At 41.9% G+C, this 26,441-nt stretch overlaps 1 protein-coding gene across 3 annotated transcripts in view; it reads right to left on the minus strand.

Moving 5' to 3' along the window:
* LOC117225698 (uncharacterized) overlaps positions 1-26,441 on the minus strand; it is a 94,613-nt gene that overhangs the window by 14,453 nt on the left and 53,719 nt on the right. The window lies entirely within an intron of this gene.

Raw genomic sequence — 26,441 nt, forward strand, 5'->3', positions numbered from 1 at the left:
AAATTTCGCGGAATGAAGTTGTAGATCGCGAGAAATATTCACGGAACGCGCTCGCCGCGTTCGTCCGGCGCGGCTCGCCGCGGCTCTCGTTCCTGAATCACTCTCTATAATTAGAACCGCGTAGCGCGCAGTTCGAGCCGCATGGTCCCCATTAGCCTGATGGATCAACGGAAAATGAGATGGTCGGCGCACGACGCCGAGAAGACAGGCGGACCGTATAATGAAGCCGAAGAAAGTACAGATACTGGAAGGATAGCTCGTCTGACCTGAACGCGGGCCGCGCGGCTTCGACCGTATCACGTCTCGGGAACAACCATAACCGAGAGAGAAAAGAAACATGCTACCGGGCAACATTGTTGACCGCGCTGGAAAGAAGACATTATATCGCCGGACTTTCGACTTTGTCCGTTCAAACGAAATTGCTGTACCGAGGCCACGCGCGCGCGCGCGCGCAGCCGCTGTCTGTCAGGATGACGGAACAGATATTTTCCTGCCGACAAGATAATCGTCCGGAATAAAGGTGGAAATGAAAGTCGGCGGCGGCAACGGTTCGTTCGGCCGGCGAAAAACCGCCGATAAATCAACACGTACCGCCGCGGCGTCCGTCTGAAACGGACGTGACGTAACGCGGGAATCGATCCCGCGGACAAGAAAAGATGTTTACGTTTCTTATCGGGGCGCCGCGCCGGAGCGATCCCGCCGCGAGAAACCGGCGCGGCGAAATTACTCGAGAAATACCGGTCCGCCCCGCGTTCAGGTAATTAAATAACGCCGGACTGATATACTGTGACTAGTGTCGCGCACGTGCAGCAACACGCTCGTAATTATAATGCGAGCAAAACGTGTATATTATGTGTATACTGTGAGGAATGTTGTAATTGTAATTGTGATTGTACGAACGCGAGTTAAATTGTAATAGTAAATTGTATAATTCTAAAACTAAATTGTAATATTTTAGAGCGTATTTATAATGTGTATTTAAGATATATTTATAATGTTTCACAATTTATCTAAAATATATTTAAGATATATTTATGATATTTTTCAGTACATTTGAAGAAGGTTTATGATATTTCATAATACATTTAAAATATATCTACGTTATTTTAGAATAGATTAAAAGTACACTTACAATATTTTGTAATGTATTCAAAATATAAATGTCAATAGATCTAAATAAATACAAAATATAATTTATAATAAATATATTACGATACAAAATTATTTGAATAGGTTGTAATGTAATATTATGATGTAATGTAATGTAATATGTAATGTAATGTAATGTAATATGTAATGTAATGTAATGTAATGTAATATGTAATGTAGTGTAATGTAATATGTAATGTAATGTAATGTAATATGTAATATAATATAATATGTAATGTAATGTAATGTAATGTAAACATATTATACATATAATAATATAAATATATAAATATATTATATATTAATAAACATATTTGAATATAATATAAAATAATATAAATATATCATAACATAATAGATACTGTAAATATAACTAAATAATATAAACTGAACATAAAAAATAATAAAACTGAGAAGGTAACGTTCGGTCTCTGCCGGACAGAAAACAAATAGCTATCGCGCCTCAATCGTTCACTCTAAGTGGTTAAAATGACGACGGCGTTTAAGCATTTTTAATCGAACAGTACAGGGCCATTTTCATAACTCCCAGCAAGATTCGTGGAGATAAAAGCTGCCTGAAGCACGCTCGGGACGCGAAAGCTCGTATACGTAGCGAGAAGAAGCGGCATAAATCATCGCGGAAGAATTTTTCCGGCGCGATGCACGTTCGGTGCACGGTCGTAAATAATGCACGCCTATGCCAGTCGCGGACCGCCTGGCGTGCGACCGGATAGAATGGTAAATTACAATACTATAACCCCCTCCGCGTGCGGTGTCTATAGTTGCACGGGGTAGTTAAATATTGAGAGCCGCGCGCCACCGCGGCTTCGTCGCTGGCTCGGGCTTGCATCGCGAACGGCGCGGAAAAATCGGGGCGCAATTGAAAACACCACGGTACCCGGGGGGCGAACATGTACTGGGTGGTCTGCAAGCAATGATTCATCTCGCTTAGGAGAATTTATTCGATTTCGAAAATAGCCGCAGAATTGTTGTTGAGAAATGTAAAAATGTAAAAAGCAACAATGTTGAGAAAAATTGCTGAATTGAATATACTTTGCCACATTGTTGTAGGGAAAGTCTGGTCACCAAGTATTAAAAAATTGCTAAGTGTCATTATCAACGATGTTATTTCTACTCGATCACAATGTTTCGTGAAAGGTTCATTTTTTAGTTGAAAACAGAAGAGCAACAGTGTTGAGCAGAATTGCTAAATATAATTGAAAACAATCTTAAGCGCGATTAGCAACATTATTGTGCAAAAAGTGTGTTGTTTGAGTGTAAAAATGTGAAAAGCAACAATGTTGGGAGAATTGCTGAATTGAACGTGTTTTGCTACATTGCTGTAGAGAAAGTCCGGTGTTCAAGTATTAAAAAGTTGCTAAGTACTATTATCCATGATGTTAATTCCATTCAGCTACAATATTTCAAGAAAGATTCATTTTTAAATTAAAAACTGAAAAGCAGCAATGTTGATTAGAATTACTAAATATAATCGAAGACAATTTTAAGCGCACTCAGCCACATTGAAGTGCAAAAAAAGATCGTTGCTCGAGTGTAAAAATGTGAAAAGCAGCAATGTTGAGAAAAATTGCTGAATTGAACCTACTTTGCCACATTGCTGTAGAAAAAAGTTCGGTGCTCGCGTGCAATTATCAATTAAAAATTTGCTAAGCACAACTACCAGCGATGTTCATTGTATTCAATTTAACTTCTACTCACTTTTTAAGTGACAATGTCGATCAGAATTGCTAAATATAATTGCAAACAATTGTAAGCACACTCAGCCAGATTGAGGTGCAAAAAGATCGTTGCTCGAGTGTAAAAATGTGAAAAGCAGCAATGTTAAGTAAAATTGCTGAATTGAACCTACTTTGCCACATTGTTGAAGACAAAGTTCGATGCCCAAGTGTTAAAAATTTGCTAAATACAATTATCAGCGATATTAACGCTGCTCACAATGTTGCAAGAAATCATTTTTTATTGTAAAAATGTAAAAAAGCAACAATGTTGAGTAAAAGTTGCTGAATTCTTCTAAAGTAAGTTCGGTGGCCAAGTATTAAAAACTTGCTAAGTACAATTACTAACAATGTTACTCCTACTCAGCCACAATGTTGTGAGGAAATTTACATTTTCATTAAGAAAATGAAAAAAGCAACAATGCCGAGCAAAATTGCTAAATACAATTCCAAGCAATCCAAAGCACACTGAGCCAGAGTGCAGTAAAAAAAACCATCCATTGTCGAGTGTAAAAATGTGAGAAGCAACGATGTCGAACAAGTTGGCCAAGATTCTAAGCAATCCTGAACATACTCGTTCGTATTGTTCTCGGACCAGTCTCCTATTCAACTATTAAAAGTCGCCCGACGACTGTCGCGGCCTGTTTGTTTGACGGAAATTTATGAATCGGTTGTTTCGCAATAAATTTCCTCCGCGGCCGGAAAAATGTTCGGTCAAAGTCGACCTGTCCGGCGGGACAGGCACGCGGGGCCCGTTCGATTTTCATCGAGCGCCGCTCCGCGCCGCGTTCGATCAACAAGGTGGATTTATCGCGTGGCTCGCGAGCGTAGCCGCGTTTCATTCTGCGGCTCGCTGCGCAATCCGAAATTCCAACGCGACCGATTTTTTATTCGCGGCGGATTTTTTCGCCCAACGAAAACCGGTTCACGCTTAGCGTGCGCGCGCGCGCGCGCCAGGAAAATCGATCGCCGGCCGCCCCGTTTGTTTGCACGGGCGACAACGGAAATAGATCTGCGTTGAGAGAGGAGAGGGGGGCAGTGCCGGGTTTCGCAAAGCAAGCCGAACGCGATTTACGACGCGGCACCGACGAATTCGTGGAAACTGGCCCGTAAAAGGACGCCAAAAACCGTCCGGTGCTTTTGCCGCCGGAACAAAGCGCCTTGCGACCTTCCTCGGGCGAATCGCCGACGTTAATATTTCACGATGACACCGGGCCGCCTGATAAAATCGTCGCAACGATTAATTTTTAAAATGTTCAGCGCTGAACTCCAAAATTTCCCACAGACTTTGAATAAATTTGATTAACGAAACGGAAACTAGAAAGTTGCAATTTATCGCAGCGAATGGTATTTCACGTTGCTCGCGCGATAAACGTGCTGGAACAAATTCAATTTTTTTTCTAATATATTGGAAGAAGAATAAATTTCGAAAATTAGTTGAAAACATCGAGCCGTCTGCAGCGATGCAGGAATGGAACAGAACGAGCCGCGAGGCGATTCCGTAATTGACTTTTCAGCTGGCCTCGGTTCGGAGCATCGACGCGTAGTGAAAACGGCGGACAGCGGTCACTCGAGCGTCCCGGCAATTAAGGGGAAAATGCTGCACGAGGAAATACGGGTTGACCATCAAATTACTTTGTTGCGATTGTTTAATTAGCTATAAACTAACAAACCTATTTTGTATCAGCCGGCATCGATAATTCAGAAGATTGCACCGCGTTAGACAGGGCGTCCGAAAAATATAGCAAGCTTTCACACGATTCGATTCCTCGCGTGATTTCAAGCAACTTTTTCCGTTGCGAGATCTTTCTCCAACGCTTCGTTAACGAGTTATGAACGAAAAACCACGGAGCAATCGGAGCGGCCGGGGCGTTCCCGGGCGCCAGCGAGCGCGGCGCGCCATTGGCCGCACGGGCGGAGCGCCAGCGGCGCGCGTTGCCTGATTGGTCCGCGTTTTTCCTCGATAACTCGTTAACCGTGCGTTTGCGAGCATTTTCGCAAAGGAAAAAGTTATTGGAAATGTTCTCAGGAATTCATTTCAAATGCTTGAATCGTTTTCGGGACACGCTGTATTAGCGAGCGCCCTGGATCGAGGTTAGAAGAGCTCGCGGCAGCAACGTCCACCTTGATCCGGGGGCTTGTCACGGGCGCAATTTCTCGGAGGCGGTTGAATCGCATTCTTTCGCATGCTTCCGAGGCTGAGCGAGCCGAGCGTTTTTCTCCGCGCGAACGCGCTCCAGGCTCGGCGCCCGGTTTCAACGGCGGCGATTTTTCCTTATAAATCGAGCGGTAAACGGGGCCCTGCGTGTTTCGCGCGCGGTGCCATGAGAAATGGCCGCGCGCACCTACCGGACTTCTTGCTTGTTCGTGCTTTCTTCGAATAATCATTCCAGCACGTCGTAATGTCGGCGGCCGGGCGATCAATCCACGCCGTGCCGGTGCGAACTCTTTCGCTCCGCTTCTGTCTGTCCGCCGCGTGTGTAACGGAAGATTAAGACACGCGAAGAAATTGATGACACGAACCTCTCGAAAAATCGCTGATATTCAGACCGCGATAACTTCGCGACAAAAAATCGTACGATCGCGCAGCGAAGCTCGTTTTAAAGCTCGAAGCATTCTCTTTCACGATCTTGCATTGATTTTTCTGCTGATATGATTTTTACATCATTTAACGGAGCTACAAACGAAGGTACCTTTTCCTAAAAAATGCTTGTCTTCCACACGACTGTACCATGTTTGGAAAATTTTCTTTGGGATTGTCTCCGAGATATGGTTTTAAACAAAGTTTCATCTTTCCAACGAGCCCAAGAAAAACGATGTACGATTTTTATTCGCAATTCTATCGCATTTTGACTGAGACGAAGATTTGATACGTGATGGAGTGAACACATTAGGAGATGCAGTGTGCTGATATACCTCGTAAATTGCTGTACAGGATGTCCCAAAAATAACAGTTCTTGAAATGGATGATTCTTGAGATAATTTGAAGGAATTTTGTCTTCATTAACAAATTATTAAGAAAGTTTATAGTCCTCAGTGAGAAATAGAAAATCGTATCAGTACTGGACGATATTTGTTAGATCCCGTGGTTTTAACAGTTAACAATAGCAATATTAATATATATTGTGCATGAAGCTTCGAGTATCCGAAAAATATTAAAAACCATCGAACGGTTCGATTCTTCAGGTGATTCGGAGAAACTTTTTCCTTTGCGAAAATGTTCTCCGTGGCTCCGTTAATGAGTTATTAACGAAAAACGCGGACTAATCAGAGGCATAGTACCTCCGACGCCCCGCCCCGCGGCCAATGACGCGTCGAGTTCGCTACGACACTGAAATTTGTCGGTTGTACTCGCTCTTTGATTAGTCCGTGTCTTCTTTTCTTAATAACTCCTTAACGAAGCCGCGGAGAAAATTTTCGCAAAGGAAAAAGTTTCTTCAAATTACCTCAGGTATCATCCTTTTCAAGAGCTCATATTTTTGGGACACCGTGTACAGCAATTCACGAGGAATACCTGCACACTGCATCTCCTAACGAGTTCATTCCATAATGTATCAAACCTCGCAATTTTCGTCTCAGTCAAAGTGCGATAGACCGGCGAAGAAAAATCGCATATTGTTTCCCTTGGGCTCGTTGGAAAGAGGAAGCTTCGCTTGAAAACACATCTTAGAGCCAATCTCGAAGAAAATTTTTTTAAACTTTGTACAGTCGCGTGAAAAGCAGCCATTTTTTAGGATCAGTCGATGTTACGATCAGTCGATTCAAGCTCCGTTAAACGGTGTGAAAATCGCATATGAAGAAAAATCAATAAAAGATCGTGAAAGAGAAAGCTTTAAGCTTTAAAACAAGCTTAGTTGCGTAATCGTGCGATTTTTTTCCGCGAAGTTATCGCGGTCTGAATATCAGCAATATTTCAAGATGTTTAAAATCTCATATTTTTCGGACACCGTGTATAGCAACTTGCGAGCCTCGCGGCTCGTTTTTATAGTCTCCGATTGTAAACAACTACAAAAACGAGCCGCAGTGCTCGAATAATCGTATCCCCTCTCCCGAAATTCTCCATTTCTGTGCGCAATCTGAGCGTCAATTAGGGAGAAAGAACATACTGAATTCCGTTTCTGTCGCGGCCGCGCGAACGTAACAGCCGCGCACGCATAATAAACGGTAGTATGGAGCGCAGAAACTCGGCTAGACGAGCGACCTCGCCGTTTCGAAATCGAAGACAAGCATCGTATGTGGATCAGGGACCTTCGCTTTCCATTACCTTCAACTTCATTCGAACGATTTTCTATATTACACACGCGCTCCTCGGCCGGCGCGCTGTTCGTCGTCGGCCATCGGCTCCCGGGAAATTGACCGACCCGCGATCCCGCAATGTTTATCTAGACCGACATAATCCCGTGATTTTCGCAACCAATGCAAATCAGCGGCCGAGTCGCGTCGTTTCGCAAACGATATTCTCGGAAAATTCAACCGTATCGCGCGAGAAATTTCACCGAAGGATCGCGGGCACCCTAGAAGCCGATTTCGTTCGCCTCGAACGGCGCCGCGTTCGCCGCGGTCTCGCCGATTTTGAAGCCGCGAAAGGAAGCAGAATGGTTCCGGTCGAGAGGAACGCGCGGGCCACGGTTAACTGGAAACGCAATATTCAATAATTAGCCTGCTTCCTTAACGGGGCTCGCACGCTCGCACGTTCGCAAGCCGCGCTGAATTTTTCACATCTTTCGGAATTTATTTACCGGACCCCGGCGATCGTTGTAATCCCACACGCAGCACAGTTGTTGCCCGACATCCGCACAATCCGCCTGAATTTTTGCGAGTCAATGTAATCGATATTTTCGGAGTTATTAACTAAAGCGTCCGAAGGTACAGTTTTGTCCTTAGGAATATCACTTCGCCTGTTTTTCATTGCAAATCAGAATTTTTATTTTCACAGTGTACGTGTAGCTCAATGATTGTTTATGCAAAATTCATATTGTCCACAGTCACAAGATGCAGTAGGTTATGTCATTTATTTAATTCATTAATGATTTTGACGAGGGCAGAATAAATCAGTCGAGAATAATTTTCGAGACGTTCAACTTTCCAGTCTCTGTTCTTGCTTCGGCAGAATCAATTTTTGGGAAAGTAATTACTATTTTGAAGTTCTCGCGATTCATTAATTTCAACGGCGTTGCTTGACCGAGTAGTCGATAAATACCGCTCACTGTGTTACAGTGTAACAATTTTTAGAGCGACATCAATTTTTCTCCAGTTCAGAATATCACGAAAATCGAGTTTCGTGCGCTGTTTCAAGTCGCGGGAGCGGGAATGGGTCATGTGACGCGTCGCCACTCCCACTCGGCGTAGAGGGGATGCGCCGCGTGACTCACCGCGGCTCGTGCGCGGCGTAGTGGGGACGCGTCACATGACTCTTCGCAGCTCCCGCGCGGCGTAGTGGGGACGCCTCATGTGACTCTCCACGGTTCCCGCGCAGTATAGTGGGGGAGAGTCACGTGGCCCGCCCCCCCACTCCGTTAACTCGAAATCCGACTGAATCACTGGGCCGCCGCGACTGGAAGGGCCAACGTAGATCTCTGGACCGTCGCCCTGCCGTCGGCACAGTCCATTTCGTTTTCTAGAGCGGTCACCCGTTGCGCAATGACAATTTCCCGCGAGTCGCGGGTGACGTTTCTCTAGGACGAAGAAATTGCCGGGCTCGTTACGCAGCCGCATTGTTTGCCCAGCGTCGTACAACTGGGCTGGCACGACATTGCTTCATCGTGCTGTCATCAGGAAGATCGTCCGCGTGACGGTTTCCATTTGCAGCCTTGTACTCAGGTGGACGAGGAGCACGCCGCCAACGCCGTCCGGCCCGTACGAGCCTCCGCTTACGTAATCTTCGTTTTCCCGCGCGATCTGCTTGCGTAAAAAATACTTCACGGGAATGATATAACGAGGCCCGCGGAACACGATGGGTCGTCGAACGATGACACGTCGAGCATGTGATCTGCCGGCGGAGGTGTATTCAAGACGTTAACCGGTGAAAGTCCGCGTTACGGACGCTGCCCAGTCGTTCGACCGTCCCTAACAATGAGAGACCACGTCGCTGGACCTGTCACGTCGATAATCGAGGTTTTCATAGTATTGTCGGTGGAAACATTCGCGGCTTCCTCGAACATCGAGCGAATTAAACATCTTGAAATATTGCTGATATTCAGACCGCGATAACTTTGCGAACAAAAATCGCACGATCGCGTACCTAAGCTCGTTTTGAAGCTCGAAGTTTTCTCTTTCACGATATTTTATTGTTCTTTCTGCAGATATGATTTTTATACCATTTAATGGAGTTAGAATCGAAGGTACTTTTTCATAAAAAATGGTTGCTTTTCACACGACTGTACCAAGTTTGGAAAATTCTCTTCGGGATTGGCTCTAAGATATATTTTTAAGCGAAGTTTCCTCTTTCCAACGAGTCCAAGAAAAACGACGTACGATTTTTCCTCGCCATTCTATCGCATTTTGACTGATACGAAAATTGCGAAGTTCGATACGCGATGGAATGAACCCGTTGGGAGATGTAGTGTGTAGATATTTCTCGTGAATTGCTATACGCGGTGTCCGAAAAATAGAAGACTTGTTCTAGTCTCTAAAACAGCGTCGATCATCGGCAGACGAATTTTTCTTAGCATTGTCGGCGAAAACATTCCCTTCTTTCTCGAACATCGGGCGAAGTAAACATCTTGAAATATTGTTGATATTCAGACCGCGATAACTTCGCGGAAAAAAATCGCACGATTACGTAGCTAAGCTTGTTTTAAAGCTTAAAGCTTTCTCTTTCATGATCTTCCACTGATTTTTCTACAGATGCAATTTTCACATCATTTAACGCAGCTTGAATCGAAGGTACTTTTTCCTAAAAAATGGTTGCTCTTCACGGGACTGTACCAAGTTTGGAAAATTGTCTTCGGCATTGACCCTGAGATATGTTTTCAAGCGAAGTCTCCTCTTTCCAACGAGCACAAGAGAAACGATGTACGATTCTTCCTCGCCACTCTATCGCACTTTGACTGAGACGAAAATTGCGAGGTTCGATACGCGATGGAATGAACGTTAGGAGATGCAGTGTGCAGATATTCCTCGTGAATTGCTGTACACGATGTCCCAAAAATGTGAGCTCTTGAAAGGGATGATTCCTGAGGTAATTTGAAGAAACTTTTTCCTTTGCAAAAATTTTCTCCGCGACTTCGTTAAGGAGTTATTAAGAAAAGAAGACACGGACTAATCAGAGAGCGTGTACAACGGACGAATTCCGGCGCGGCGGCGAACTCGACGCGTCATTGGCCGCGGGGAGGGGCGTCGGAGAGACTCTGCCTCTGATTGGTCCGCGTTTTTCGTTAATAACTCGTTAACGGAGTCACGGAGAACATTTTTGCAAAGGAAAAAGTTTCTCCGAATCACCTGAAGAATCGAACCGTTCGATGGTTTTTAATATTTTTCGGATACTCGAAGCTTCATGTACAATATATATATTAATATATAATAATAATATGTAATAGTATATTATAATATTATCACATACATAATAATATATCATAATAATGTATATACCTAATAATATATCATAATAATGTATATACGTAATAATATATTATATCAATGTATATACATACTAATATATATAATATTAATATATAATAATATCTTCCAGTACTAATACGATTTTCTATTTGCCGCCGCGGACGGTAAACTCTCGGACACCGTTTAACGAGCGGCACAATCAAATTTCGCACGCGGAGAGACACATTTAGACCGCCCACTGGCATATCGCATCGCAATAGAACGCGTTTCCCGGCTGCTTTCCATTCGTTTCTTCTGGCATAGTCGGCTCGCCGCGTCCATCGAAATCTCGTCCGAAGGATCATTGTCTGCATGAATTATTCACGCTTTCTACTTTTACCCTTCGTAGGTGTCTTTATATATTTGTTCGCGCGGCAGTTTCCCGGTTGCGCGGCCCGGCGGTCACGCGTTCAATAACGGAACGCCGATTTTTGCCCCGCCTGGATCCGGACCGCGGCGAGCCAGACCTATTCGATTTAATAGACAAATTTATCAGCGGCCGGAACACGGCGGCTCGGACGCCGCGGATTTTCGTATCGGGCGTGGCCGAGCCGAAGTCATTCGTCTTCGAAGATAGAAATTTACGATAGAAAATGATCGGTCGGCGAACGGCCAACGATACTAAATCAAGGAAGTGAATTAGGCGAGAGCGACCGGCTACCGTGCGGCCACTACGATCAACGGGACCGCGGTCTGATCGGTCGATTCAGCCGGTCGATACTCGATTTCTTGGATTTTTATTGCCGGAAACGAACGCCGAAATCGGACGGGAAACTCGCGGCGCTCGTCTAGCTTGCTGATCGCGCCGAGATTTACCGAACCCGCGGCGCCGATAAATCGCAATCTGCATCCCCGTTGTGTTCTTGCTCGGTTACCTAACTCGGGATCGTTTACGAAATTGCTGCGGGCCTTCGGTGGCCGCGCAAAAACGCCACCTTTGCCAGGCGATTCCTGCGATACACCTTTCTTTTCGTTTCTCTTTCGTTTTCCTCGGCACACTATTCGGCGCACAGGCTGACTCTTTGTTATTTAGGACAGTGTTGCCACATGCTGATTCGCTTCTACGAACGACGGCGATTCGGTTCGTAATCGGCTGAAGGAGTGTCGACTGTTTGGGGGTGAAATTGGGGCCGAAATGTTGGGGTTGAATGGGGGTGAAATAGTGGGATATTATGGGGTGAAATATTGGGACAATATGGGGTGAGATATTGGGATAAAATGGAGTGAAATATTGAGATCAAAGAAGGGTAAAGTGGGTTAAAATATTTTGGACAAAATTAGGTATAATATTAGGGTAAAATGTTGGGGTTAAATGGGGTTACATGTTGGGATAAAATGGAGTGAAATATTGAGATAAAATAGGGTAAAGTGGGTTAAAATATTGGGACAAAATTAGGTAAAATATTGGAGTAAAATGTTGGGGTAAAATGTTGGCGTTAAATGGGGTTAAATATTGGGACAAAATGGGGTAAAATATTGGGACAAAATGAGGTAAAATATTGTGGTAAAATGTTGAGGTGTAATGAGATAATATGGTTGGGTTAAATATGGTAAAATGTTAAGGTAAAATGGGATAATATGTTAGGGTAAAGTGTGAGGATAAAAAGGGGTAAATTAAGGTAAAATATTGAGGTAAAATGTTAGGATAAAATGGGGTAAAATAGGGCAAATTGTTGAGGTAAAATGTTGAGATACAATGTTGTAATAAAATTGGGTAAATTGGGGTAAAATGTTGAGGCAAAATATTCAGATAAAATGGGGTAAATAAGAGCAAATTGTTGAGGTAAAATGTTGAGATACAATGTTATAATAAAATATTGTAAATTAGGGTAAAATATTCAGGTAAAATGTTGAGATAAAATGGGGGAAAATTAGAGCAAATTGTTGAGATAAAATGTTGATATACAATGTTATAATAAAATGGGGTAAATTAGGATAAAATGTTGACGTAAAATGTTGAGATAAAATGAGCGAATTTGGGTAAAATGTTGAGATACAATGTTATAATAAAATGGGGTAAATTAGTGTAGAATGTTGAGATAAAATGGGGTAAATTAAATCAAATTGTTGAGGTAAAATGTTGAGATACAATGTTATAGTAAAATGGGGTAAATTAGGGTAAAATGTTGAGATAAAATGGGGTAAATTAAATAAAATTGTTGAGGTAAAATGTTGAGATACAATGTTATAGTAAAATATGGTAAATTAGGGTAAAATATTCACGTAAAATGTTGATATAAAATGGGTATATTAGGGCAAAATGTTGAGGCAAAAGGTATATACACAATGTTATAATAAAATATGGTAAATTAGGGTAAAACGTTGAGGCAGAAAGTTGAGAAACAATATTAGGTTAAAATATGGCAAATTAGAGTAAAATGTTGAGGTAAACGTTGAAAAAAAATATTACCGTAAAATCTCGAAATAAAACCCCAGGGATAAAATATCGACGTAAAACGAAGCGACAAAATGTTCATATAAAATGTTGTCGTAAAACGTTACCATAAAATGTCGTGAAAAGAACCTTGTAAAATATTAATTCACGAAACACTGCTGTGACAGTTCGGCGGATCTTGCAAGAGATTCTCACGCAATTACATGGGTGGGGATGGGTGATGCGCGGCGGCACTTGCGCGAGCGCGTTCCCCGCGATTTCAATCGGCGGATTTTTTGCCGAACTTTCTACGCTGCTGGTTGACGGGCCCCAATTTCCCGCGGCTTGCGCAAGGGCTAGTTAGCGGGTCGTTAAAAGTGTCTTCTCGTCGCCGATGTTTCATCTTGAAAGAAAGCAATTTAATCGACCCGTCGGATCGCCGGAAACGACTTGCGGGTGCATTGGCGTAGCGCCAACGTCGAATTCGAGAGGTTATGTTCACACTGGGCGCAACAGCTCAAGAAATTATGCGAACGTGTACGGTACCTGTCATCGGAATTTAGCGGAATTTTTATTTAGGAATAAAAATACTGCGCGGAATAATAATCGCAAGAAGTGTATATTTCACGGAGATTTATTTTCTCCTTTATTAACTGCGAGGGAACGTTAACGGCGGCTCGAAATCTTTCGAAAGTTACGAGGCACGCCGCGAGATTCGATGTCGCTCGATTTTTACCGCGAACGCGTTAAGTGTCGTTGATTTTGATTTACGTCGTCCGCGACACGCGTGCATTTCCACGAGGCTGGACGAGCGAAAAAAAGGGGGCAATAAATATCGCGGCATGAGAAATGACAAGTTCCACTCTGTAATAAGCGATCAGCTGAAAGGTATCCCGATGAGAAACGGCACAGTTCGATGTCTATGTGGACTATGGTTGTATGTCTGCGTACGCAGCCTTTGCAACACACACGATCCGGCAAAAATTGCCTCACGCGAGGCATAAAAAGAGAGCACGGACGAGGCGGTTGCTCGTGCCCGATATTAAACAGCCATTAAAGTGCTGTTATGCATATGCCCGACAAAACGGTTTCAAATTAGCGCGGAGCTTTTTTTATTCGTGTCGCAATTTTCCGTCTTCATAGGCGTATTAATTTCTAATTGGAAAAACTGTTTTCGCTTACGACGGTCGTTAGCGGACCGTTGCTCTCTCTCTCTCTCTCTCTCTCTCTCTCTCTCTCTGTTCGAGAATCGTTATTATGATATCGCGACTCGCGGGGATTAAAATTCGAGAAAAATTGGTATCGTTGCACCGACGTGGGCGGAGTCAATTATGTAACCTAACCTAAACGCGTCGTTACTCCGCGTGGTAAAATGGCGCAATTACGTAACCTAATATGTGCGCGGGAAAGTATAAACATTGCGAATCGCAGAAATTGCAAATTCAAGGAAAATTGAATCGTTAATTTATGTGGAAGATTCAATTACGCAACCTAACCTATAGGTAGAATAGACCTTGACCTGAGCAATATTCAGAATATTCAAGACATTTCGATCAGTATAAATACTGCATTTCAGGGAAATTGAAATTCAAGATAAATAGAATCGTCAATTTATGTGGAAGATTCAATTACGTAACCTAACCTATAGACAGAATTGACTTTGAGCTGACCAATATTCAGAACGTTTAAGGCATGTATATACTGACAGTATATATAGACAATTTCAGGGAAATTGAAATTCAAGAAAAATTGAATCGTCAATTCATGTAGAAGATTCAATTATATAACCTAACCTATAGGCAGAATTGACCTTAACCTGACCAATATTCAGAACGTTCAAGGAATTTTGAAGAGTATAAATACTGCATTTCAGGGAAATTGAAATTCAAGATAAATAGAATCGTCAATTCATGTAGTAGATTCAATTATCTAACCTAATCTATAGGCAGAATTGACCTTAACCTGAGTAATATTCAGAACGTTCAAAGCATTTTGAAGAGTATAAATACTGCATTTCAAGGAAATTGAAATTCAAGATAAATAGAATCGTCAATTCATGTAGTAGATTCAATTATCTAACCTAATCTATAGGTAGAATTGACCTTGACCTGAGCAATATTCAGAACGTTCAAGGCATTTTGAAGAGTATAAATACTGCATTTCAAGGAAATTGAAATTCAAGATAAATAGAGTCGTCAATTCATGTAGTAGATTCAATTATATAACCTAACCTATAGATAGAATTGACCTTAACCTGACTAATATTCAGAACGCTCAAGGCATTTTGAAGAAATTGGAATTCAAGAAATATAGAATCGTTACTCCACGCAGTAGATTCAATTACATAACCTAACCTATGCGAAGAATTAACCTAGACCTAACTAATACTCGGAACGCTCAAGGCACCTCGATTAGTAGAAATACTGCATTTCGCAGAAATTGAAATTCAAGAAAAATAGAATCGTTACTCCACGCAGTAGATTCAATTACATAACCTAACCTATACGAAGAATTAACCTAGACCTAACTAATACTCGGAACGCTCGAGGCATCTCGATTAGTAGAAATACTGCATTTCGCAGAAATTGAAATTCAAGAAAAATAGTATCGTCACTCCACGTGCTAGATTCAATTATATAACCTAACCTATATGTACACAGGAAAGAATAAATATTGTATTTGCCGAAATTGAAATTCAAGAAAAATAGAATCGTGACTGCACATGGTAAACTCAATTATATAACCTAACCTGTATCTGCACAGAAAATAATAAATATCGCATCTCACGGAAATTGAAATTCAAGAAAAATAGTATTGTCACTCCGCATACTGGATTCAATTATATAACCTAACCTATATGTATTAACCTTGGAAAGAATAAATATTGTATTTGCAGAAATTGAAATTCAAGAAAAATAGAACCGTGACTGCACGTGCTAGACTCAATTATATAACCTAACCTATACGCTCACAAAAATAGAATAATTATCGCATTTCACGGATATTACAATTCAAGAAAAATATTATCACTATTCCACGTAGTAAATTCAATTACATAACCTAACCTATACACAGCACTAACCTAGACCTAGCCAATACCTACCAATACCTTGGAGACCGTCCAAGGCATTTCGGGAACTGAAAATACCGAAGCGTTTATATCGGGTGACCCAACAATATTTAATTTCGCTTTCACCAAATCCTTCCGGTCCATCGACAAATTTTCGACGGAAATCGCCTTATCCGAAATCCACGATTTTCTGTAATTTTCCAAGCTACAATATTATCAGCCGCACGTTTCAACGACTTATGGTTGCATCTAGGTTATAGTCGCGCACAGTCGATCCCCGTGGCATTTCAATTCCTCGGTCGTCGACGGCAAAGAAAAAAACGAAAAGAAGAAAGAACGGGGCCGTGAAGCCACGATCAAGGCGCAACATGGATCGACCCTACACGATCCTGTTACTTCGCTTTTGTCTGAACTTTACCTGTCGTTTGAACTTTCGAAAGATGAATCTGCTAACGACTCTCACGGTGAGAATACCGACAACGACGACGACGACTACGCAGGGCAAACAGCGGGGAATCGTAGCTTCGTTAACCGGTGCCAATTATCGCCTGAGTTCATCACTCGCCCCCCCCCCCCCCTTCCACTCATGCCATTTTATTCTCGACGATTGACAGTAAAAACGGTGTAAAACGCTACGAGATCAGTGTTTTCGAGTGAAATGAGATGGAAACGCTGGATTTTAATATGTTCTGTTAAATAAATATGGAAAAAACGCTGGGCACCGTTGAAATTAGGGTAAATGATGATAGTCCCCTAAAATCACTGGAAATGCTGTGTGACGTTGAAAAATCGCTCTTTTCTGGTGTAGTGAAATGGAATCTCTGGATCTTTAGAAACTCTGTCGAATTGAGCATCGGGATCCAAGAAAAACATTATTAATTGCCAAAATATTGCAGAAAAACCAACAGTGGGGTGAAGGGTGGAGAACACTAAAAACACTGTAAAATGTTTAAAAATAGTTCTTTTTCCGTGCGACAAAATGAAAACTGTAGAGCTTGACAAACTCTATCGAATGAATCGAATGACCAAGGAAAATGTCATCAATTGGCGGAAAATTGCAGAAAAACCAACAGAGGGGTGAACAGTAGAGAATATCCAAAATGCTGTAAATTGTTTAAAAATCGCTCTTTTTCGGTGCAACAAAATGGAAACTGTAGAGCTTGACAAACTCTATCGAATGAATTGAATGTCCAAGAAAAATGTCATCAATTGCCGGAAAATTGCCGAAAACTCTAAAATAGGGTAAACGGTGGAAAACACCAAAAACGCTGTAAAAATTTTGAAAATAGCTCTTTTTCGGTGCAATAAAATGGAAATTGTAGAGCTTAACAAATTCTATGGAATGGATCGAATATCGAAGGAAAATGTCATCAATCGCCGGAAAATTGCTGAAAATAAAATTGCAAAAATGCGTGGGGTTAATGATGGCGAACACCTAAAACGCTGTAAAACGCTTAAAAATCACTCTTTTCGTGTGAAACAGGATGGAAACGTTAGATCTCAACAAATTCTATCAAGTTGCTCATAAATATCCAAGGCAGACTGCTTCGGTCCCAAGAAAAATGCAAAAATCGCTGGGGATCGTAAGCGATGACAAACTCCAAAACCGTCAAAAGCGCTCCAAAGTCTTAAAAATCGCTCTTTCCGCGCGAAACAGGTTGCAAATGTTAGATCTTAACAAGTTCTATCGAATTGAACTCGAATATCCAAAGTATAGTATCGAGTTCATCGCTCTGGCATAAACCTTTACCGTTTTGTCGCCCCTAATTAATGTCTTTCACCGGCCTCGTCGCGAAGAAATCACGCCGCTTGCGCAACAGAGTAGAATTATTTAACCGTCTAATTGTGCGGGAAATAATTTTCTCGATCGTATTCGACAGGTAATAGAACGAAACGTTAAATCGGTACGCAACGCGTCCGACGCAACGCTCTCACTTCCTTGCCAGGCGGCGATCAACATGTAAACAATATCGGCCGGCAACGCGTTGCGCGCGTTATTTCGACGTGTTTATCGTTACGAAATGGTAGAAACACGTTCGTAATTAGCGTGGATCGGGAATCGGGGCGCGGCGAACGATAATCGGCTTATTGCGCGCCGCGGAGATTTTTTAACGTTGAAACGGACTGCGGATCTTTGTGCGAAATGAAAATTATTTTTCAGGCGATTTGTGAGAAACGTAAATTCGTTGAAAGTTTCTTTCTGCCGTTAATTGTTATAATGAGCTAAAAATAATATAACGGTATTTTGAAATCCTTCCAATGATCTTACAATTTTATATTCGATTTAGACGTTTTTGTTAATGTAATAAATATTTAATATAATAAATATAATAGATATCAATATTAGTGTAAATATAAATATGAACATAAGTACTCATGAACATGAGTATTAGTATCAGTATCAGTATGAGTATGAGTATTATTATGAGTATGAATCTTAGTATAAGTATTAGTATTAGTATTAGTATATGAGTATGAGTATGAGTATGAGTATGAGTATGAGTATGAGTATGTGTATGAGCATAAGCATAAAGTACGAGTATAAAGTACGAGTATGAAGTACGAGTATGAAGTACGAGTATAAAGTATGAGTATAAAGTATGAGTATGAAGTATGAGCATAAAGTATGAGCATAAAGTATGAGCATAAAGTATGAGTATAAGGTATGAGTATAAGGTATGAGTATAAGGTATGAGTATAAGGTATGAGAGTAAAGCATGAGCATGAAGTATGAGTATGAGTATGAGTATGAGTATGAGTATGAGTATGAGTATGAGTATGAGTATGAGTATGAGTATGAGTATGAGTATGAGTATGAGTATGAGTATGAGTATGAGTATGAGTATGAGTATGAGTATGAGTATGAGTATGAGTATGAGTATGAGTATGAGTATGAGTATGAGTATGAGTATGAGTATGAGTATGAGTATGAGTATGAGTATGAGTATGAGTATGAGTATGAGTATGAGTATGAGTATGAGTATGAGTATGAGTATGAGTATGAGTATGAGTATGAGTATGAGTATGAGTATGAGTATGAGTATGAGTATGAGTATGAGTATGAGTATGAGTATGAGTATGAGTATGAGTATGAGTATGAGTATGAGTATGAGTATGAGTATGAGTATGAGTATGAGTATGAGTATGAGTATGAGTATGAGTATGAGTATGAGTATGAGTATGAGTATGGGTATGAGTATGAGTATGAGCATGATGAGCATGAGCATGAGCATGAGCAATACAAAAAGTATATATTTGTTCAAAGATATTGAATGAAATTACGACATTTTCTCGTAGGAAACGACAGAAATAATTTCTTAATCCAAGCACAGTAAATTCTCCCTAATTTGACGCTCAATTAGGTAGAACTTACAGTACAATCAGAACGTCACTTAAGACGAATTTACAATATCCACTGCAACAAAAATAGTGGAAACTTTAAATAAATTCAGTCTTATCATTCCGAAGCCTACACTCGACACCGACATCAAGATGCGACAGTAGCATACACTTTCAAGTTGAACCAGTGAGATTAGAATCCGAGAAGCTTTACCAACGGATGAAGAGTTCCACCGTGAACAAGCTGCTCCGTCCTACCAACCATAGTGATTCGAGACGCAAATATCGTCCCCGACGACCGGCGGAAAGCCTCCTCCCCCGAGCATCCGTATTCTCGATCGTGCTCGAGCGTCTCCTCGAAAGTTCAATTGCATTCCGATGAAAGGACAAACTTCGCCCCGTGACAAAGGCGCACGTCGGAGCCCTGACATTTAGTGGTCCCGTTTCCTTCGTCCCAGTTCGCTCCTCGTTTCTACGAGGAATCTTCGCTAGTCGAAGTGGATCGATTCGGCTGCAGTTTCGAACACCGGCGCTGAGCAAATTGAGCGACGTTGTCAAGGTACGGTCGAGGGGGTTCAAATCGAAGCAAAATCAGGGCCAAATCTCTCTTTCTCTCTCCCTCTCTCTCGTGTGTGTGTGTGTGCGTGCGCGCGTGTGTGTGTATGTGTATGTGTGTGTTTGTATATTCATAGTAATATTAAATTAGTATGACGAATGTCTACTAATTTGGGACCTAGCGAGCTAGTCAACTTCCTTAGACCTTTGAATAGCTAAAAGATTCCGAGCGCAGGACGCTGGAGAACTAACTCAGATCTAGCCTTGACCTAACTCTGACCTAACATAGATCTAGTTAGCTGGTTAGATAGATAGCTTTTTAAATTCATTTCGGACAGCCAGAAGGATCAGACTACAGGACGGTGGAGAAACAACACAGACCTAGCCATCACCTAATTAGCCTGACCTAATCCAGACCTAGTCAGCTGATTAGATAGATAGCTTTAAAGATAGGTAGATAGATTTTTAAATACACTTCTGTCTCTCTTCGGACAGCCAGAAGGTTCCGACGGCAGGACGCAGGAGAACTAAGACCTTGCCTTGACCTAACTCTGACCTAATCCAGTCCTAGTTAGTTAGCTTTTTAAATTCCCTTTGTGTAGTCAGACGATTCTGACGTACAAGAGGGCCCCAACAGTCCATTTTCTATCTTGCTTAACAATCCAGACTTAAACAGTCACCCAGTGACTTAGGTAGCATTCTAAGATCTACGGACAATCAGAAGGTTTCGACTGCAAAGCGTTCTAGTACCAGGCCAGCACCAGCCCTGGCCCAATCTAGACCTAGTCCTGGCCCAACCCATACATATAGACCTGGTCCAACTTTGACAGAGTCATGGCTCAACCCAGACATATAGACCTGGTCCAATCCAGACCTAGACCTAGCTGTGGCCTAACTCAGACCTAGCACTGATCCAATCCAGACCCAGACCTAGCCCTGGTCTTAAATGGCTCTAGCCCTAGGCATAAATCTGGCCCAACTCTGACCTAATTCTGGCCCAACCCAGACATATCGACCTGATCCAATCCAGACCTAGCTCTAACCCAGGCATAAACCTGGCCCAACTCTAATCTAGTCCTGGTCCAATCCAAACCTAGCACTGACCCAACCCAGACCCACTTTCAGCACGAGAAATCCCCGAGGAAGTGCTCGAACCGTATCAGCGTGTCTGCAAAATCGCGATCCGAGGAATGCGTAATCGATAAAAAGCGGTCCAGCAAAATCGGTCGGCATTTCCGGAGAAGATCGACGCTGCCTGAGTCTCAGCCTACAGTTGCACGGGCGACGATGCTGCCGCGTGTTACAACGCGGCGGCGCGCTGGCGAGCGCGCGCGCGCGCGCGCGCCGATAGAAAGTGCGATGATCCGCGAATGAACTTGGCCTTGTCCTTGTCCCCGTCTCATCTTACGGAACGCTTAAGCGTTTCTCGCTTGTGCAAAACCGTGGTATTGTGCAAACAGCGGCGGCCGAGGCTCGCCGGCGGAAGGTGAAGGGAAAAGGTGCACACGCCGGCGGTCGTTGCATCGCGGCTGCCCGCCGAGCTAATGATGCCACATAAACGCCGCTTCGATCCGACTAATTAACGTAATAACGGCACCGTCCCGGCGACGACGGCCTACCGGTCACCGGAATTACGTTCGTGCTGCTTCCTGTCAGCGTCGATCGGCCGGAAGACGTTCAGCGGACTTTCGCACACCGACGCGTGTGAATTCTCCCTAATTGATGGTAGGATTATTCACGATAATGGACAATTTGGGGACAGAAGATACGATTATTTTGGCCTTGCGGTCCGTTCATTTTTATTTATTTTATTTTATTTTATTTATGTAGTATTTATTATATTTCATTTATATATTACTTATTTTATTTTATTTTATTTATATGTTATTTATATTATTTTATTGACATATTATTTATTTTATTTTATTTCATTTATATGTTATTCATATTATTTTATTTTATTTTATTTATGTAGTATTTATTATATTTCATTTATATATTACTTATTTTATTTTATTTTATTTATATGTTATTTATATTATTTTATTGATATATTATTTATTTTATTTTATTTCATTTATATGTTATTCATATTATTTTATTGATATATTATTTATTTTATTTTATTTCATTTATATGTTATTCATATTATTTTATTGATATATTATTTATTTTATTTTATTTGTACATGATTTATATAATATTATTTTATTTTATTTTATTTGTACATTATTTGTATTATTTTATTTTATTTGATGTGCACAGTCTGAGGGTCATTAGAGAGACTTTTCTGTACCATGTCTTCCAGTCGATGCCACACGGAAAGCAGTCGTCCTCAAACTTTCATCATCGCTTCGAGCAACGCCCTTAAATCATCCGACTGCTCGCGGCAACCTTGCGCACCGTAATTGGTCAGTGATCATTGCTGCTATCAGTAAGAGGCTTCGTTAAGCTCCGCCGTCCTTCACGGACCCTCTCCGTTTGTCGCATTTCCGTAATGATGCCGGCGGACTGATGGCCGGCCATTTGTCACTCGCCTTCCCACTCCCGGCCACCTGTGTACATTAACTCGGACCCCTGCCGCGGTTAATTTAATATTCCCGTACTCCTCGTTGCCGTTCCCTCGACGCTTTTACCCGATTCCATTCGCCGCGACGTCCGCTTTCGAAATGTCAATTCGCCTCGTCTCCGTTGATCAGCGGATTTCAATGGAACCAGATTCGACTTTCTTCGTTGCAACGTTCGATTTCACTGTTCCGTTAACTGTGCCGGAACGCGGAAAACGGGATATTCTTTAAGTTATTTAATCAGAAATTATTTAATTATTTTTAATTATTATAACCCCCCCCCCACCCTGAAAAAAGTATTAGTACGCTTAGAGAAAATTCAATAAATATGATATACCGACTGGATGTTGTCATAACACTTGAAATTTATTCCAAAATTAATTCTATCAAACTGTAACAAGTGCACACATACAGGGTGTCCCATAATTATGTCAATACTCGGTATGTAGTGATTCTTGGAATCATTTGAAGCAACTTTTTCCTTAGCGAGAATGTTCTACGATGCTTAGTTTAAGAGATATTAACGAAAAACTTACGGGGCCACGCCCTCGCCCGTTCACGCTCCGCCCTCGCTCTCTGATTGGACCGCGTGTTATGCTAATAACTCGCAAGCAATGCCTCGTAGAACATTTTCGCTAAGGAAAAAGTTGTTCCAAATGATTGAAGGAATCGCCCTATGCCGTGTAACATAACATCGCTAACACAATTCTAGGACACCCTGTATATTTTACCTATAATAATATGACGTCATTAAAATAAAGTGACGTCATTCTTTTAAAAGAAAATTGAATATCGGTCGATGCATCCACCGCATTTCGTAATTACTTCTTAGATTAACGAAGTTGTCTTTGTCGCTATTCCAGGAACCAAGATCAGAGAAAAAGGACCGCGCGCCGCTGGATCAGAGATCTCACGGCTGATTCCGCAATTAAAATCGTCCCACTAACACGGGAGATCGCGGTTCCCGCCTGTTCTCTCTTGGTTTTATGCCACGACGGGGCAATCAACGGCGGGGCGACCGTGGAACACTTTCATTGGCAACCGTTCCATGAAATTGCGGCCCCACCTACGTGCGCGGCTATCACCGCCCGGCCGTTATCGTGGCCTTCATTTTTCCGCAATTTCTCTCCCGGGGCCGGGACGCGGCCGCGAAGCAAAAAAAAAATGAAAGGAAAAACAACTCGCCGACTTTCCCCTAGATGGAAAACCCTTTCCGCGCCGCGTTTTTCGCCGACCCGGACGGCTAATGATCGATCCCTAATTGCTTGCCTCTCGGATGCTCGCGAAACTGGTTGCTCCCGGGAGAGCTGCCTTTTTTTCGGCCGACTTTCCGTTTTACCGCGCCTGTTATCTTTCGCTCGTTCGCGAACTGCTGGATACTGTGAGGACATCTCAAATGATGTCCTAGATGTCCTGTGAACGTTCTAGGAACATCCTGAGAACGTCCTAAGATCGTCCTACGAACGTCCTACGAATGTACTACGAACGTCCTACGAACGTCCTACGAATGTACTACGAACGCCCTACGAACATCCTACGAACGTCCTACGAACGTCTTACAAAATGTCCTAAAAATGTCCCCCGAACATCTGAGCAAAACTGAGCGACTCAATTACGTGTGGGAGACGTCTTATGAATGTTCTAGAAACGTCCTAAAGATGTCCTAAAGATGTCCAAAAGATGTCCTAAAGATGTCTTATAGACATCCTTAAGATGTCCTAAAGACGTCTTATGGACGTCCTAGAGACGTCTAAAAGTCGTCCTAGAGACGTTGTATAGACATCCTAAATATGTCCTAAAGACGTTTGGAAGACGTCCTGAAGACGTCTTATGGACATCACGAAACTGGAGTCTTCGTGACGTCGTTTCAATGTCTGAAATACGACATCTTAAAAACGTCCTGAACTGGACATCGTTTCATTTGTCCGAAACAAAAGACGTCCCAAAGACGTCCATTTTAAGTCTAAACATCTCGCGACCTAAATTGGACCTAAAATGGACGTCTTTAAGGCATCCTGCGAAATCACGAGATTCGGCCGACATGAATGCTCTCGTAACCGCTAAGCCCTCCGCCGGGGTCATGCGTGACCCTAAGCACGTGTTGCCTTTCCGTTCGACCGAAAAAGCATAAATCGACCGTCAATTAAATGTATTAGAACCCACGAACATCGTTGCATTACTTTCTACGGACGGTTCGTCTGCCCTGGCAGCATTGTTATCATTAAATATCGAACATGTTTTTACATAACCCAGCCGTCGCATCAATTACCATTAATTAGACGTCGCGCTATCCAATGTGAAAGAACACGATTCGGAGTAACCTACTTGGGCCGTGCCCACGTGAACGTGATCATGAAAGCAGCGTGAAACGTTAAAGTCGTTGTAACCGAAGTTGGAAATATGGAGCGATCTTCTAATTAAAACGATACGTAACTGCGACCGGCGCGGTGCAATTAATTGCGCCGCGCCGCTGCTTACGGCACGGCAGCGTATTACAAAGTGCCGTTCGAAGATTTATGCGCGCGTCTAGGTCACTGTTTCCACCGGATTGAGCTTTCTCTAATCGTGACTTTTATGCCGATTTCGTTCGTCTCCCGGCCAAATCGACGATGATGACTCGTGGTTCACGCACGAGCAGCTTCGATCGCGGTCGCAGGTGAACCACCATTCGATTTCTTCGGCACGATCTGTCGATGATAGCCTGCGATCTAGAGCGTTATACAGTGCTCCGATAAAATTATACGGCATATTGCAACCGATCCGAGTAGCAATTCCTTTCTGAGATTTTAACTGGAAACGAATTGCTTTTGCCTGGCATATCGTCGATTATATTATTAATTATAAATGTTTTATATGATTGCGATACATTTGATTAATTGAATATTTGTAGACAGTGTTTGCAACTGAATTATTTTTCTGACATTGGGAAAAACGATTTCATACTTTTTTTTTGGTTTTGAGACAATAGAGCTGTTAAAAGTGGCAAGAAAAAATTAAGATTGTCACGATTAGGAAACAAAGTTTCGATTAACATTGTTGCAATTAGTAATCGTTCTACCAATCGTAAGAATGTTGCAAATAACAATAACGTTGCGCTTAGCAAACAATGTTGAGATTAACAGCGATGTTGTTTTTGGAAAACAATGTTGCAAATTAATAAACAATGGTTCGATTAACAACGTCATATTGTGAAAACAATGTGGCGATCAGCAAACAATGTTGCGATTAGCAACGACGTTGCAATCAACAATCATATTAACAATGTTGTGGTTAATAACAATGTTGCGTTTAGTAAACAATGTTGCGATGGACAACAACGTTGTCTTTTGTCAGCAATGTTGACAATAGTATACAATGTTCCGATTAACAACAACGTTGCATTTATAAAACAATGTTGCGATTAAAAACAACTTTGTATTTATCAAATAATGTTGCAAACAGTCAACATTGTTGCGATTAGCAAACAATGTTGATATTCGCAAAAAATATTCCGATTAACGACAACGTTGGATTTAGCAAACAATATTGCGACTGGCAAACAATGTTGCAATTAACAACAACGTTGCATTTGGCAAACAATGTTGCGATTAACAACAACGTTGCATTTGGCAAACAATGTTGCGATTAACAACAACGTTGCATTTGGCAAACAATGATGCGATTAACAACAACGTTGCATTTGACAAACAATGTTGCGATTAACAACAACGTTGCATTTGGCAAACAATGTTGCGATTAACAACAACGTTGCGATTCGCAAACAATGTTGATATTAGCAAACAATATTCCGATTAACAGTAACGTTGCATATAACAAACAATATTGTGACTAGAAAACAATGTTGCAATTAGCAACAGCGTTGCATTTGGCAACAATGTGGCAATTAACAACAACGTTGCATTTGGCAAACAATGTTGTGATTAACAACAACGTTGCATTTGTCAAGTAATGTTGCAAGTAACTAACAATTTTGCGATTAACACCAATGTTGCGATTAGCAAACAATGTTGCGATTAGCAAGATTGCAGCGATTTGTAAGCAATGCTGCATTT

Source organism: Megalopta genalis, chromosome 14, assembly GCF_051020955.1.
Source record: "Megalopta genalis isolate 19385.01 chromosome 14, iyMegGena1_principal, whole genome shotgun sequence".
In the NCBI taxonomy this organism is placed as follows: domain Eukaryota; kingdom Metazoa; phylum Arthropoda; class Insecta; order Hymenoptera; family Halictidae; genus Megalopta; species Megalopta genalis.